A 17,748-nucleotide genomic window follows, 5' to 3' on the forward strand; every position below is an offset into this window, starting at 1 on the left:
AGTACTTTTCAGTATCCTTGATCCTTACCACAACCCCTTAAAGGGTGAAGATGAGGAAACAAGGCCCAGGAGGCCATGACCTGCTCACGGCTGTACAGCCCATGGAGAAGTGTTTGGAAAATCGAATCTTCCGATTCCTTTCTCTCTCTCTCTCTCTTTCGAGAGAAACAGAGAGCACACACATGCACAAGAGTGAGCAGAGGGAGGGGCAGAGGGATAGAGAGAGAATCTTTTTTTTTTTTTAAGATTTTATTTTATTTATTTGAGAGAGAGAGAGCACAAGAGGGAGGAGGGTCAGAGGGAGAAGCAGACTGCCCGCTGAGCAGGGAGCCCGATGCGGGACTCCATCCCAGGACCCCGGGATCATGACCTGAGCTGAAGGCAGACGCTTAACCAACTGGCCACCCAGGCACCCGAGAGAGAAAATCTTAAACAGGCTTCATGCCCAGCATGTAGCCCAACATGGGGCTCAATCTCATGACCCTAAGATCATGACCTGAGCCGAAATCAAGAGTAGGACACTTAACTAACTGAGCCACCCAGGCGCCCCCTTTCTTTCTTCTTATCATGGCACCATCAAGAGCGGGCAGCCATGGGACAGGAGCTGGAGGGGACATCACAGGCATTAGAAACTGCCGCTTTTATAACTGACATTAGGGAACGACAGGAATCCCATGTGACATGGAGGAGCTAGAATCAGGGTGGTGACGGAGGAGGAGGATGTGGCTTCCTATGAGAGATGAAGAAGAGGGAGCCGTGCTGAGAATGGAGAGCAGTGTCCAGATTAGCACATCAGCCCGCCCAGTGTTTCTCAAACTTTCCCAGGTCTAGGAATTCCTGGGCAATCGGTTAAAAATGCAGATTCGGATCCAGCTGATCTGGGTGGGGCCTGAGATTCTATGTTTCTAACAAGCTCCCCGGGGATGCCTGCTGCTCGTCTGTGGACCACACTTTGAGTTGCAAGGCTCTGCTCATTCTTGTTTTCTGCCCCTCCAGAAAACTATCTCCAGTCGCTGACTGCTTCCAGTGTTAGCCTTCTCCTAGCAGGCCTCCGTGTTTGATGCAGTCTCTGACCTGGCTGGGCTCCAATCCCCTGCTAAGGGGCCAGCTGGCCATCAGGGTCCTTGGGATGATAGAAGCCCCTCCTCCCATTGCAGGGAAAGTTAGAGTCCCACATTGTCAGACTCCAGTTGGCCACCGCTTCAGAGAGTCAGGGAGAAAGCTGTTAAGTAGTGGTTCCTAGACCGAGAATCTGACAAAAAGCTCTGCATTCCCATCTCAGAAAAATGCACACCACAGAACATTTTCCAGATAATTTCAAGGTGTTACCAGACCCCCTGGAGCGGTTCGCGAACCCAAGGTTAAGAATGCTGCCTTTCAACTGTGAAAGGGCCCTCAGGGCTTGTGTTTGGAACCAATATCCCAGCCCAAATGGAGACAGCACACGTCTATAAAAATAAAAACGAGTTTCACTGAAATGCAATTTGTAAATATTTAAACACTTACATGAGAAATAATTAGGCCCTCCTGTCTGTTTTCATCTCTCTGCTCATCATTAATACCAAAACTCCGCTAAGTTTTAAATTTTTAAAACAATTTTTAATTGTTTTTACTATCTCCTAGTTGACAAAGCTTCACAACAATTAGAGAAATAAATTGGCCTAATGAATTAATTATTAAAATCCACCTCTGTTGTTCCCACCTCAGTGATGCTCATGCATATTCAAAGCACCCCCTCTTTTCAACAGTTTAAACAAAGCTTGAAGAGACCTCCTTTTCTGGTGATTGCCAGACGGTGAGGGAAAATTGCTTTCAGGTTTCAATTGGCTGAAACTTTACCCACCACTGGAGAGCAATGAACATTTCTGTAAAGTTTTCAGTATCTACATTGAGAACTAACAGGTGATTTCAAACAAGGGAGACCGTAGACAAGGGTTTGTCTGGCCCACTCTGAAATGTCAGGCTGTGTCATTAATGGGTCAGCAGGGAATGCACAGACAGACCCAGATATGAAGTAAGGATCCTAACAAGAGAGACACCTGGGGGTAGTGGAGTAATGTTACACCTTGGGTCAGGAATGTGGATCCCAGACCAGGTGGGCTGGTTGGCTTGCTTTCCAAAAGTCGGGCTAGAGACTTCACTTCTTTTTTTTTTTATTTTTATTTATTTATTTATTTATTTTTTTTTTTTTAAAGATTTTTTTTATTTATTCACGAGAGACAGAGACAGAGAGAAGCAGAGGGAGAAACAGGCTCCCAAGGAGCAGGGACCCTGATGTGGGACTCGATCCCAGGACCCTGGGATCATGACCTGAGCCGAAGGCAGACACTTAACCATCTGAGCCACCCAGGCGCCCTAGAGACTTCACTTCTTTGAACCTTAGTACTCAGATCTGTAAAATCAGGATAATACTATTTATATTTCTCAGGGCTGCTACAGGGGACTATGTGGGGTTACATATGGAAAGTAGCTGGCACAGTATCTGCGGCTTTGTTCGTACCCAGAAACGTTAGTACTTGAGCCATGCAAAACAATGAAGCCCTGATACATGATACCTTGTGGATGAACCTCGAAACCATTATGCTAAATGAAAGAAGCCAGACACAAAAGGCCACATATCATATAATTCCATTTATATGAAATGTCCAGAATAGGCGAATCCATGGAGACAGAAAGCAGATTAGCGGTTGCCAGGAGCCGGGGATGGGGGAGAAGCCGAGGAGCCTGCTTAATGGGTACAGGGTTTTCTTTTGGGCTGCTGAAAATGTGTGGGAACCAGATAGAGGTGGCAGGTGCACAATATTGTGAAGGTACTAAATGCCACTGAATTGTAGACTTTAAAAACGGCTAATTTTATCTTATGTATATATATTTAACATAAGTAAAAAATTAAAATTATAAAATTTTTATTAATAACAAAAAAATTTGTGCTGGTTTGTCTTTCCCTACATACACCTGTGTATCAGCTATCTCTTTCAGAAAGAATAAAGGGCCATGGGTCTCTATGGCTCCTGGCATTTCTGACATTCCTGGAGTCATGACTTTTTTTTTTTTTAAGATTTTATTTTATTTATTTGAGAGAGGGAGAGAGAAAGAGCAGGAGTAGGGGTAGAGGGTAGGGGCAAAGAGAGAGGGAGAAGCGAACTGCCGGCTGAGCAGGGAGCCCAACAAGGGGCTTGATCCCAGGACCCCAAGATCATGACCTGAGCCAAAGGCAGATGCTTAACTGACTGAGCCACCTGGGTACCCCCCTGGAGTCATATCCTTAATGAAATCCTACTATGAGCTAAGTCCTGTGCTGGTTGCCATGGAGACATAAAGGCAAAATAAAGGATGATGCCGCCTTCAGGAAGTGTACTGGTAAGTAAGCAATAAGAGACAAACATGAGTTATTGAAGTAAGTGTACCTGATGAAGACAGAAGCAGACCAGAACTACTTCAGAAAAGGTGACTGATATGGGGTAGGACAATAGGAAGAGAAGAGAGAGAATGTAGGGTCTGTTTAGGCTAGAGCCTCAGGCTGGAGAAGATTTGGCCAAGATAAGGATGGGAAGGAAGAAGGAAATCATGCAATGTTCTTCAAATGGAAGGATAGCAAACGTCAAGTAAACATCAAATAAAATGCATCAAGTACATGAATCTTAAGTGTCCAGCTCAAGGACTTTTTTTTTTCCATTTGTATATACCCTTGTAACCACCACTCATGTCAAGATAAGGTTCTTGTCAAAAAAACTATGTAAACTTTTAACAATTCAAATTATTAAAACCGACCAATTATTTTCAGTAATGAGACAATATTCTCTGGCATAACCTTATATAATCAAGGATGCATTTTATGTAATGATTAGGGCCAGATCTTGTGTTGCATTTATTTTGAAAGTTTATGTGACTTAGGCAAATTGTAACCCAGTACATTTTTCAACGTTTTCTCAAACTATGACATTTCCTTCCTCCTATGATTTCTAAAACCTTGTATGTAATCTCTGAATGGCAGGAAAACAAGCAATGAGGCCTCTTCTGATTACGTTAAATGCCACACCACCTTGCAGCTCACAGAATAATCTAGGATACTGATCTACCAGACATGTGATGGAAGAAGCCCTTGCTGAACCCATGGCCATTTCTGAGGGGTTTCTGGAGCAGAGACATCTGACAGGCAGGAGGATGGACAAGTGACACAAAGGCAGCCATTTATAGTCTGGGCAGCAACCTAAGAAGCCTGCTGCTTCCTGAGGGTTTTCCACTTGGTACTAGGGGGGTGACTGATGGCCAAACATGCTCTTTCTTGAGGAGTCTGAATGAGACACACAGAGAGGTGACACACAGTAGAGCAGAACAGGAGCAAAAAAGCACAGAGAGAAAAGTAAGCAGAAGCCATGACAGGGGAAGGAGGAAGCAAAGATGTCGGCAGTGGTAGAGGAGGAAGACCACATTTAATGAGAGAAATGGGGCCAAGAACACTGAGGTGTGAACAGGGCACGCTAGGGCGGTCGCTCTTGGGTCACCTCAGAGAAGATAAGATGTCGCAACGCAAGCCACTGTCACCTCCTGACAGAGGGAACAGGCTTCCAGTTGTGCAGCTGAGTCCCTCTCAGGGATTTTTTTACGAGAAACACAATGCCCAGAGAGAACCCAAGTGTATCTCCTTTTCTTGAAAACCGAAGGAGCTTCACACAGATCTTATGTGAAATTCAATGACAGCATTTTTATAAATGCCTGGGAATGAGAAAGAGGTATCATCTTCAGGAAGAGGAATATGAGTTATTTTGGAGAGAAAAGCAGACGCAGGAACAAACACTAAATTGTCATAAAATAGGGAACAATTTTGTCCCCCCCTTTCAAATAATTACCAGTGAAAAAAATGAGTTTAAAAATACGTAGATTTTGAGATGAGTGTACTTTATGAAGAGAGAAATAATCTGAGGAGATATTTTGTTTTTAACCCAGATAGATTTCACTTGATTAGTTCCGTCCCATACTCACCCAAACTGAATGTACTACATATAAGAGACTTCTTGACAAGGAAAGATGACTAGCAATGGAGGTGGGCTGCCTTGATGCAGGTTTTAAGTAAATTCAGTTCATTTATTCTGTATTTTCATCCGCTAGTATTAGGGTCCTGGACCACTTTCCTTACAAGGGTGGGGCCTCGGATTTTAATACCAAGAAGATAAGAATTATGTTAAAATATATTTATTGTTCTAACCATTAGTTGGAAGAATAATCAAATCATATGATTTGCTATCCACAAAAGATAAAGTTTGATATTTTTTTGGGGGAGGGGGGATGAAAGAAAGTTCTAATCCATAGGCCTTTCCATCTGTATCTGATCTTGTAAGAACAATTAAATTATGAAGCTTATTTAAAGCATTAATTTTTTTTTCTCCAAGAAAGACATCTGGCCTCACATCTACCATTTTATTAGTCTACATTACTTCCTTGGAAGGAAAGATAAGTTTTTTCGAGTGGAGAAATTAAAACACTATTATATAAAACACTGGAATGCAACAAGAGAATCTCAATACCAGGGGATAGAGTTTTGTTCTGTTTTGTTTGTTTTCTTGTGATAGAGTAGAATTGGCAAACAGGTTTCACCTCTCATGCTAGCTTGGATTAATGGATAATTAAGAGCCCAGTGCTGAGAAAAAAATGAGGTTCCATCAAGGTTGCTTAGGGCAAAGTGCTGAAATTGGTGAGTGGGGTCTCTTGGGTGTGGAGTGTCTGCTATTCCTACACTAGGGGATTTGCTTTTATTAATGCCATGTGAAAGAATCTGTGTAAATATCAATGATAGCTTTTATTTTCCTTATTGCTAAAGCAATCTGTGTTCACTACAGAAAGTTGGAAAATACATATAGCTACAAATAAGACAGTAGAGATCATGACCATTCTTTTACCTAAAGATGTGGCAACAATACTGATAGATGTTCTTTCCTTTTTTCTCATCTAGGCAGTATTTTTCAAAAAGGGGTTGTGCTCGCGTAGTTTTGCAACCTGATGTTTTAACCTTGATCATAACTCATGAAAATATTTCTACATCATTTAAAATACCTTCCTTGTATTCCATTGTACCAGTTTTATGTAGCTTAACCACTATTCTTGCATATCATGGCTGTCTCTAATTTTTACTATTTTGATAACCCTAATTTCATGAATTTTATAGCCACATCTTTTGGCACCTACATGATTGCTATGTCAGGATAAATTTTTATGAGCAGAATTACTGAAACAAATTAAATGCAATGACTTTTGATGGGTATTGATGAATAGCTCTCCTGAAATGTTACGAAAATTTATTTTCCACCAATTTTTAAAACTTGGAAGTGTATATATTTATGATTTATTTATTTATTTGGGAGAGAGGGAGAGAAGGAGAGAGAGTGAGGGGAGGGGCTGAGGGAGAGAATCTCAGGCAGGTTTCGACTGTGTGCAGAGCCCGACATGGGGCTGGATCTCATGAGCCATGAGATCAAGACCTGAGCCAAAACAAAGAGCTGGACACCCAACCAACTGAGCCACCCAGGCGCCCCTGAAAGTATATTTTTAAATGTGCCCAAGGACTGAATAATGGTACTAAGATTTCAGAGACTGATTAAGAATTCTGTTGTATAGGTTAGTAATTGCTCTCGAGAAACTAGTTTCTGCACACGTGGTTACAGTGAATCATATTAATGTCATATTTGGAACTATGTGGGTGGCAAAATACTTTTTTTGCACACAAAGTTATAATGGAAAAGTTACCTGCCTGTCACGAATATGTTGACTCATTAGATGGGTCAGGACTTGCTACTGAGCTCTACTTTGAGATGTCACAGAGAAACTAAGAAAAAGTTCCTACAAACAGGAATGAGCGAGTTCTACACCGTGATCCTCATTTCCAATATGACCTGGTGTATACATTAAAACCAAACCTATTAAAATTGTGGAAACAGTCCTGCAGCCTAAGTGGAAAATTCGATCTCTGCAGATTATACTTTTAAACTATAAATCTGCTTAAAGTAATAGCAGCTGAGGTATGAATATGTTATACAATTACCCTTCCCCAATCAAACTCAACAAACTTCATTGGGCAAAAATATTATGCCAGACACAGCAGGTGCAAAGATTATTAAAACATGATCTCACCCATTGAAGCTACAATAAAGCTATTGGGAAAACATCCAAATAAATATTTGGGGGAGGTCAACGTAACAAGTACTAGAAAGAATGCAAGTTAAATGTAAGACACAGAGACAGGGAAGCAACAAGCATGTCTGTGATGAATAGCCAAGGTGTTACAAAGGGTGCATCTTTTTAGATGGATTCACTGAGAAGACTGGGTTGGTGTGAGATCTTTGATCAGAGTTTCTGCCTGCTCTTTGTAAAGATTTTACATGTCTCTATTCTAAATAAAACAGTCTGCTGGGAAACTAAAATGTCTGAAATCAGCACTGATCAGTGGCATTTATCTATCCATCATCCTATCTTTCTTATTCCCTTGTATTTCGTTGAATTGACATAGTAATTAATACAGGGACTCAAACTCTCTAACGCCCACTTGCGTCTCTTGTTTGAAATTCTCCAGAGAACGTTATCTACCTCTTTAATGTCATCAGCCAGTTAAGGAGAAAAAAAAATAGTGTCAATAAATATTTTGGGTTTTCTTTTCAAGTTGCTACCACACACACACACACACACACACAATATCACTTTTAAAACGATACAGTTAAATCATCCAAATATTATCCATTCACTTGTCCATTCATGAACTACTCATTGGGTAGCCATTCTGTACTAAGCATTCTGTGAGGTTAAAAAAAATAAAAGCCCATATCTACAAGATCATTAAGCACTGGAAAATCTATGAAAGCATACATGTGTTACATCATCTTTCAGAGTCAGACTCTTTATGTTTTGGGAAACAGAGATTTGTTTGCCAAAATACTGTAGCATGGGAAGAAAAAATAAGAATCTTTGCGTTTTTAACTACAACAGCTGCTTTGGGAAAAAAGTCATCATAAAAATAGTTAAGCATAGAATCGTAATTGCTCATCTTGTCATCTGATTGCTAGATTAAAAACTCCAGATTTGTAATTGCAGTTATCATGCAAACAAATTCACAATTCTGAAAATATATGTCCTCCTGGCTATGTTTTTTAAGGACAGTCATTTTTTTCCCAGGGATTTTGATGGATGCTACGTATTTTAAATCATCCTAAAGGTTGAATTTATAGTGATTACTAGTGAAAATGTATAACAGAGACCTGATTTATTTAAAAATGCATTGTTTGATGAAATAATACTCTATAAAAGATAATTTCTAGTATTAAAGTATACTATGAATGGCAGAAGTGATAATTTTTAAAAGGCTTTTAAAAACCCAATTAGCATCATTTAAAATTTTCTGTTCACCAAATTTCTGTTATATGATAGACCAAGCCTTTATATTCCACTACATAATCATTCAAAAGATATGAGATGGTATCTTCCAGGGGGCCTCTGGGTATTGCAATCCTGTCACGTGGGTTGCCAAATTGTTAGCAATGTGTAAAGCTTATTTTTGTTATAACTGAATATACCACAATGACTGTCAGGTTGAGTTGAGAGGATATGTCACAAAGTGTAGAGGTGAAATGTGTAGTTAACCTCAAGCTACAACAAAGCAAAATCCCTTCATTGGAGTGCTGAGATTAGTCTCCTGGATCCATAAGTGCAGGGAAAGCCACACACAGCTCTGCTCACTATCCACAGGGCACAGAGGGGAGTAAGTCAGCAACAAAAACAGGAGAGCTGAGGATGCTTGCATGGACACTGGGGGAGGGTCAAACTATGGTTAGCATTGACATGAGTGGTTCCAAGTCTTTACATTTCTTTAAATGCACGGCCAAAATGTCTAGAATTCAAAAGACTGCAAGCACCCAAAGGTTGAGCACCACTGAAGTTCATCTTTCAAGGGGTCCCCAGTGATGTTTAGGCTCAAGTCTGGGTGAATTCCTCAGTGCAGCCTGTAGACCTTGGACAAGTCTCTTAGTGTCCCCCTAATAGGTGTCTTCATTTGTCAGATGGGGCTATTGTATCTCCCTTCTGGGAGGTTTTAAGAGCTAAGGTGTCATTTTCTAAGTGCTGGGTATAGACTAGACACTCTATGAGTTTCCTAATTTAGAATTCATTTCCTTAAATTCTTTTTGGTTAACCTCTAGAAGCGTGAACTAGTCACTACTTTAATTGCCTACCCAATCTCAAGCAAAGAAACCAATTAAAGCAAGGTTTTCAGCACATTATGGCTACACTTGAAATTGTAGATGGGTTACCACCACCCGTGTGACACACCCAAACCCTACTCTTTCTGTCTTTCATTTCTCTGCCCTTCACCCCTCCTCCCAGTCTGCTCCCTAGCTAAGAAAATTGGGCTTGTAAAGATTATTTTATATCAAACATATGTGCATATCATTGTGACTTTTATTATAACCAAATAACACTGAAATGAATCAATAAATATTAGCAGTAGAAAATGGAATAATAAGAGCTCAAATCACAGATGCAGGACAACTGGGTAAATTTAGACATTGGTTTTAAAACTTAAATTTTATACCTGTCTGGGAAAACTTTTTCTTTGCTTCTAGACACCCCTTTGGATGAAACAATTATGCCAACTACAGTAGTACTATGGACTTCACATTCTGAAAACATTACTTCCTGTCTCTGTGATGTTATTGGGTGTTAGAATTTTTTTTCCAGAGATCAGACAGTCAAAATGTTCTGAAGTCAATACCACAATATCAGACAGGCCCCTCCTAATAGACTAGGCATGTGAGAATAAAGACTGGATTTATTTTATTGAAAGATTAAACTACTCTCCCAAATTTTAAGTGCTATTTCATTGCTTCTGATAACCTTCCAGATTCTTATGAATTATATCACTCACAAATTGGGAAAGTTTTATTTATTGCTTTCAATTCTATTTTTTAAAAATATAGAGCAAATGACAAAATACCAAGACAAGGGATAAAACAAAGTCGAAAACATCTACCAGGAGTGATCCAACAGGTGCATATAACTGGGACACAAGGAAGGGCATTGGAAATGGCATGATAAAGACAAAGGTGGATGTAGGAGCAGAGCAGGGAATCAGAGACAACCTCATTGACAAACCTCATATCTAAGCAATTTTTCAAAAGATGGGAGAAAATTTTAGCAGAAAAGATAGGAAAAAGCATTTTGAGTTTGCAAATGTTAGCACTCATCAGAATCACCTGGAGGGCTTATTAAAACACAGATTGCTGGGATTTCCCTTCAGAGTTTCTCATTCAGCAGATCTGAGGTTGGCCCGAATCTGCATTTCTAGTAAGTTCTCAGGCACCACTGATATGTGGTCCTGAGACGACACCTGGGGACCGTGGTGCGAGCACAGAGATGCAAAGGCAGACCATATTCAGGGGCCGGGGAGTTGCCTGGGTTAGCTGGCATGTGGGACATCGCAGCTATAAGTGGGTTGAGGTCAGAAAGTAGAAGCATTGCATAGTCGGAGGGACCACTGCAAGTTTCTGAGCTTGGGAAATTGATTCCATTCTTTGGAAGGAACCATTCCTTATAAAGTGGTAAGCTCTAGCAGCAGCTTGTAGGACAGATCAGAAGGGAGAAAATCGGACAAGTGCTTAGCCCACAAGAGAGGGCACAAGGACCTGAACCAGAACATGAGACTGAAAAACAAGGGAAGGGATAGCAGAGACATCATAAAAGTCCCTCTTACCCGATTTGCCACTGATACAATGTGTGGCATGAGGGAAGAAAAGGGACATGAAAGCTTTCTTCTAGATTCAAGTCTGGTCATGGCAAAGGCAATGGTGATACCATGAGTCTAGAATGGGAGCATATGCAAATGACAGGATGGTGGACCTACTGGCACAGCTGTTGGAAACTGAGGCTCAGTTAGGTTTTAAAGCTGGATTGGAAACTCCAAATATGTGTATTTGGGAGGCATACACTAAAGCTGTGAGGCTGGGTAGGATTTCTAGGACGCAGTAGAGAATGAGAACTGGATCAAGTCTACAACATGGAGATAAGGTTGGATATGATTAGTGAGGAGGGAGAGGAGACTAGGACATTGGGATTTGGGGAGTAGGAAGAGGAGAAGAAAGCAGCATTATGAAGCCAAGTTGGAAGCGCCATGACAGAACTGTAGTTAACAGCGGCAAACATCACTACAGTGTAAGGAAGCAAATATGGGGTCATTCAAGTTGACAATCAGTATAGTGTCTTTCTGAGCACGGCTTTGCAGGCAGGAGGGGGGGACTGAGGTATGAATGGAGGTGACCATGTAGAGGTTGCTGAGGCTAAAGAGGACTATTTGAGGAGGAGAGAATGTGAGCCAGAATTGAAAGCCGCACACATGCTTCAGGCTTCTAGAAAAGTGAAGTCGTTGTGGCCCTATGACCTCAAGTAAACCAGATCACTTAGGAGGAGATTTATTTTAGAAAGGAGTTGAAGAGTTTGACACCTCCAAAAGCATTGTTAGGTAAATTCCATACCATGTGTTAATTGATGGTTTCCAAGTGTGATAGTTTCAAGAGTACAGATGAGTCATTTCCTCTGTGATAGTTTTCTGACTTAACTAATAAGATAGTTTGATAAATTTTTGCCCCAGCCTTTACCAAAAAATGTTAAAAGCCCAGTCCCAAACAACCCACATATAACCAAAAAGGAAAATTCTTTTGCAACACATATGCTGAGGATAAGAGAGGTGAGATTCTGAACAGCACATGAAGTCATCATTGCTGTTACTGAGCAAGTTTGTAGCAAAAACCATGTAAATTACAACAAAGTTTCTGAATAAATTTCTACGGGTTAATGATTATTCATTTTTGGAATGTGTATTTTCATACTAGTGTGGTCAATTGATGTCTACCCTAAGTGACAAAAAATAATACTTAATAAAATAATATTTATTAAAATTTCTGTAAGAAATGATTTCATACAGCAAAGATCATTGTGTAATGGGACCAATCATCATCTTTCAAATAAACCTGATTTCAGTGAATTCTTTCCTTTCAGGTATTTAAACTCAAGCAAGCACTATGCTTTCTCATTTCTTAGGCTGTCAGTGCCTGAGCCATTCCAAGCAAGACAGAACCTATGGGAAGAACTTGGGAAAGCTGATGGGACAAAAGAATTTTCAAAGACATATAAACATAAGTCAACACTTCAAAGCGCCTCTTAGAGGTCACTGAATAAAATACAGCGTTGTTTTCCCTGAGTTAAATATGAGGATCATCAGATAATTCAATAGGCATATAATTCAATGGACATTTATTTCGCCTCAAACTAAAAAAGCCAAAGAAGTCGAAGAGAAACAAGGCAGTTCCAAACTATATTTTGCAAGTGATGGTAATCATTTTTTCCCCCTCTCTGCTTGGCCTTGGCCAATTCTAGAATAAGGAATCCTTTTTAGCCCTTTGTAGAGGTGCAATTGATCATTTGTTACTATTTGGAGTTTTACTCCATTCCCTGCAGCTTTTCTTTCTGGAGAGATTAGAGCAGAGGTTCTCATATGGAGAAGGGTGGGGAGGTAATTTTGCCTTCTGGAAGACATTGGCAATGGAGAGATTGTTGCGATTAGGGGAAGGGTGCTACCCGCATCTGAAGCCCAGTGAGGCAGCTCAACATCCCACAGTACCCAGGGCAGCCCCCACCCCTTCCAACAAATCATTATCTGTCCCCAAGGTCAGTAGTGTCAAAACTGGGAAGCTCTGAATTAGAGCACAGCGTAGAGAAATTTAGAAAAGAGTATGGTTGCACTCCCAATGCTCCTAGCGTGTTTTAGTATGGATAGACAGTAATGTGTTTCTTTTTCCTACTTATTAAAACTCGTTTTACACTTGAAGTTCAAGTGTAAACTCCCAGTCTTCCCTAACCTGTCTCCTCCTTCCCCCCCTTCCTCGTGAAGAGTGGTGGGCTGGTCAGGGTTAGTGGTGCAGGTGTGAAGGTGGAAGAGCAGACCGAGAACAGACGGATCTCATGTCTAAATCCCTGCCACCTCTTCCCGGCATTGAGGTCCTGATTAGCTTCCCTGCTTGGCTCAAAGGTACTAGACTTCTGTGAGTTACTGAGTGCGGCAATATCAACACAAAGACTTTCAAACAAGAGGACACACAGAGAAGTGGTAAGATAATGAGACCAACGAACAGCACACTTCAGCAGAGCACTGATAAGACAGCGCAGCTTGATAGCAGTTCACAAGTAAATACACAGGCTTTGAAAGGGCTGCCTGATATTTTAACATGCATGCTCATCTTCACTGTATAATGGAACGTGTCTCCTCCTCCCTGAAAAGGCACGTAGATAAGCGATCTTCACATAAGGTTTTTATTTTGCCACTCTTGGCATCCAAGAACAGAGAATGAGTTAAAAATCAATTTTCTCTTAAAAAAGGAGGACAAACCCCCAAACTTGTGGTCACTTTAAAAATTTCTCCTCTCAGAATAAAATGATAGCAATGAGGACCTCGGGTGTCAAGGGCTTTCCCCAGGAAGACAGTCAATGCTGAGTTTAGAGACATAATGAATTGCTATGTGTTTAAGCTTAAGATACAGTATTTCATTGATTCTACTATGCCCATTTTAAGATTTCAGAAAGCAAGATGCATCTTATAATTGATGAGATAAGACAGCATTATGTCATGGTTTTATTGGTTTTCTCTTTTTTGGTGGCAGATAAAATAACGGTACATCCTATAATTGATAGCATTTTAGACTTAATGAAGTCAGTAGTCAGTGTTTTCCAAATTTCTTAGAATCACTTGGATCAGACCAGTCATCTCCTGAGTCATCTCCTCTTTTGATACTTATAGATACATCTTTTCTTTTAAAAATTAGCTTCTTGTTCAGCTTCTATTTTCCCCTACTTATATATTCCATTTGCCAGAACATAAAAATGATTAATTTTGTGTGTAGCTTTTTGTTCCTAGGACTCTTTTTCTTTTACACTATCATAAATTGCTAATGAGGACTACAAACTAATAGGGACTTAAAAATATTTATTTTTTTTCAATAAATAAGTTAGGCTGGAACTGGAAGAGCATAGGTAGAAGTTAGTATCTACTCATCATCTTTGGCATTAACTGGCTATGTAAGTTTAATTATATAATATATAGCTCCGTTTCCTATGATTCAAGGGGTATATAAATTTAAAGGGTTGTGTGAGGTTAAATGATCACACCGGAGCCTAGAAATTATATGTTCTCTATGCAACTCCATAAATCTGAATCAGATGAGGCTACCAATATGGTATAAATAATGCTAACTGGATATCAAAAGACTGGATCTGACAACAATTTATTAAGTCACTTCTCAGTGGCTTAATCCTCCATTCATATTAGTAAAGGTATTGGCTTACATGTTGCAAGGGAATATCATATGAAGGAAGAACTGAGCAAGAGTTAAAGCATTATTAAGTAGTTTTCGTTTGCAGAAAGTTTTTCTTGATTTTTATCTCATTTCCCCAGCTTAATTTAGCCTCATTAATTCCAACCAAATCTCTAGATGATCTCTACGATACCTTACAGCTTTAAAGTTCCAGGGCTCTGTTAAATGCTTCCTTCCCAAACTTCTACAGACTTCTTAGCTCCTTCTTTGCAATTTATTCCTCCCCCCTTCTGCCATCCGTGCCCTAGCAGAGCAGTAAGGATATTCTGTTCTTTTTTATTTTTATTCTTACCAGTGAACCCTCATAATTATTTTTGTGGCCCCTTTCTCAACTTGTTCTCCTTTGCCCTCTTTCTTTCTTTCTTCTTTCTTTCTTTCTTTCTTTCTTTCTTTCTTTCTTTCTTTCTTTCTTTCTTTCTTTCTTTCTTTCTTTCTTTCTTTCTTTCTTCTCTTTCTTTCTTTCTTTCTTTCTTTCTTTCTTTCTTTCTTTCTTTTCTTTCTTTCTTTCTTTCTTTCTTTCTTTCTTTCTTTCTTTCTTTCTTTCTTTCTTTCTTTCTTTCTTTTTTAATTTTATTATGTTATGTTAGTCACCATACATCATTGGTTTTTGATGTGATGATCCACGATTCATTGTTTTCATATAACACCCAGTACTCCATGCAGTATGTGCCCTCCTTAATACCCATCACCGAGCTAACCAATCCCCCCTCCCCGCTCCCCTCTAAAACCCTGTTTGTTTCTCAGAGTCCATAGTCTCTCATGGTTCATCTCTCCCTCCAATTCCGCCCCCCCCCATTTTTCCCTTCCTTCTCCTAATGTCCTCCATGCTATTCCTTATAATTGACTTTCTCTGCTTGACTTATTTCACTTAGCATAATCTCCTCCAGTCCCACCCATGTTGATGTAAAGGTTGGGTATTCATCCTTTCTGATGGCTGAGTAATATTCCATTGTATATATGGACCACATCTTCTTTATCCATTCATCTGTTGAAGGGCATCTCAGCTCTTTCCACAGTTTAGCTATTGTGGACATTGCTGCTATGAACATTGGGATGCATATGGCCCTTCTTTGCACTACATCTGTGTCTTTGGGGTAAATACCCAGTATTGCAATTGCTGGGTCATAGGGTAGCTCTATTTTTAAATTTTTGAGGAACCTCCACACTGTTTTCCAAAGTGGCTGTACCAACTTGCATTCCCACCAACAGTGTAAGAGGGTTCCCCTTTCTCCACAACCTCTCCAACATTTGTTTCCTTCCCTGTCCATTTTTGCCATTCTAACTGGTGTAAGGTGGTACTCAATGTGGTTTTGACTTGGATTTCCCTGATTCCTTTGCCTACCTTCTTTATGAAAATGAGATGACCAAGCCATATTTGGTTGCATAGTTGAAGTCTGCCAACATCTGGTTCAAGGGGTCATGTAGTGCCCACAGTGCTTTGCCTACCTTCTTCTTTCTTTCTTTCTTTCTTTCTTTCTTTCTTTCTTTCTTTCTTTCTTTCTTTCTTTCTTTCTTCTTTCTCTCTCTCTCTCTCTCCCTTCCTTCCTTCCTTCCTTCCTTCCTTCCTTCCTTCCTTCCTTCCTTCCTTCCTTCCTTCCTTCCTTCCTTCCTTCCTTCCTTCCTTTCTTTCTTTCTTTCTTTCTTTCTTTCTTTCTTTCTTATTTTATTGTGTTATGTTAGTCACCATACAATACATCATTGGGTTTGATGTGATGATCCTCGATTCATTGTTTGTTTAAGCAAGAAGCAGGGACAAAGATCAGTCCCGTGATCCCCTTGACCATCTCATTGACTTAACATGCGCAACTGAGTTTTACTGCCAAATTAGATTGTTTGCCTATGATTCATTTGTACCCATCTTTCCAGTCTCTTGTAGAGCCTCCCCTCTCGACTATTGTCAAAATATATTAACAAGCTCAAAAATCTTTCTCCAAATCACTTTACCAATACAAATTATTAATTTAAGGCACACCATTGCATTTGCCCTCAGCTTGAGTATGTTGAATACAAAAATCAAGGGCCCTAACAAGCCCCAGTCCAAAATTACTGTATATTATCTTCCTGATAACTTCACCTTATTTTAAAAAATACTACACTCAAAGATTTATTAGCGCAGTTCACCACTTAGAAACTGAGAAGGGTCCCTGAAAAATGAACTATTCAAAATGACCTTTTTTTTTTAAAAGACTTTATTTATGTATTTGATAGAGAGAGACACAGCGAGAGAGGGAACACAAGCAAGGGGAGTGGGAGAGGGAGAAGCAGGCTTCCTGCAGAGCAGGGAGCCCGATGCGGGGCTCGATCCCAAGACCCTGAGATCATGACCTGAGCTGAAGGCAGATGCTTAATGACTGAGCCACCCAGGTGCCCCTCAAAATGACTTTTAAACTTCTTTAACTCAAAATTTTCTAGATCACACAACTCTCTTTCTTTGTTATGACTGCTGTAATAAACTGCACATATTAAAATTAGGGGATTGCTCTGACTTTAAGAGAAAGGACAATGGCATACAATGAGACATAAAGTCAATTTATTTAACTGGAAGCTAGGAAAAGTTTGTAATAAGCACAAAATGCCAAAGGATCAAGTGTGTCTCTTGCATGTGTGGCTCGCTTACCATTGTTCTTGGATTGTAGCTTTTTGGTGAGATGCAATGCCCAGTCTTTGACATGTTTTCTTTTGCACATATGGAATGCCAAGCTCTGGATTTAAAAAAAAATTAACTCTAGAGATTTATATCCCGACACTCACTCTAACCAAGGATAAGTATAAACATCCAGCGTAGAGACGGTAAGGTTAAGGAGTTTAAAATTTTTCTTTGTCTCTGCTTCTTGCTTAAATGACTATTCTTTGTTCCTTCTCAAAAGAGTAATGGAATGACTATGGGATTGGAGGTCTGAAGACCTGGGGTCTAGTGCTGTGTCTGTTTTTTATTTTGGCATCAATGTCTTCATCAGTAAAATGGGAATAAGAAGAAGATTTAAAAATTCACACACAGTGCTGATGGAAAGGTTAAAGTAAATAAGGTATGCAAAAGTTTCTTGTGAACTGTAACATAGAATAACATACGATAGCACTAGAATATACTGAGTTCTGAGTTATTACTGCTGTTATTAACAGCATCATCTTCAGTTACCTCTCTTCTATGCCTTTCAGTATAAATGGCCACTTGGATAAAAGTTTGCCCATGAAAAAATTCTATCAAAATCCCCTTTCCTTTATTTTCAAGGTCATATTAAACCAAGGTGATATCTCATGATGAAAACATTATCAACACCAAATGATCAAAAGGTCTAACCACATGGCCATACAGCTTGGCCAGGACCCCTGAGATTACTGACACATCAGA

The sequence above is a fragment of the Mirounga angustirostris genome, unplaced genomic scaffold, assembly GCF_029215605.1.
Source record: "Mirounga angustirostris isolate CCGP_5_RB_7025 unplaced genomic scaffold, mMirAng1.0.hap1 SCAF_8, whole genome shotgun sequence".
In the NCBI taxonomy this organism is placed as follows: Eukaryota; Metazoa; Chordata; class Mammalia; order Carnivora; family Phocidae; genus Mirounga; species Mirounga angustirostris.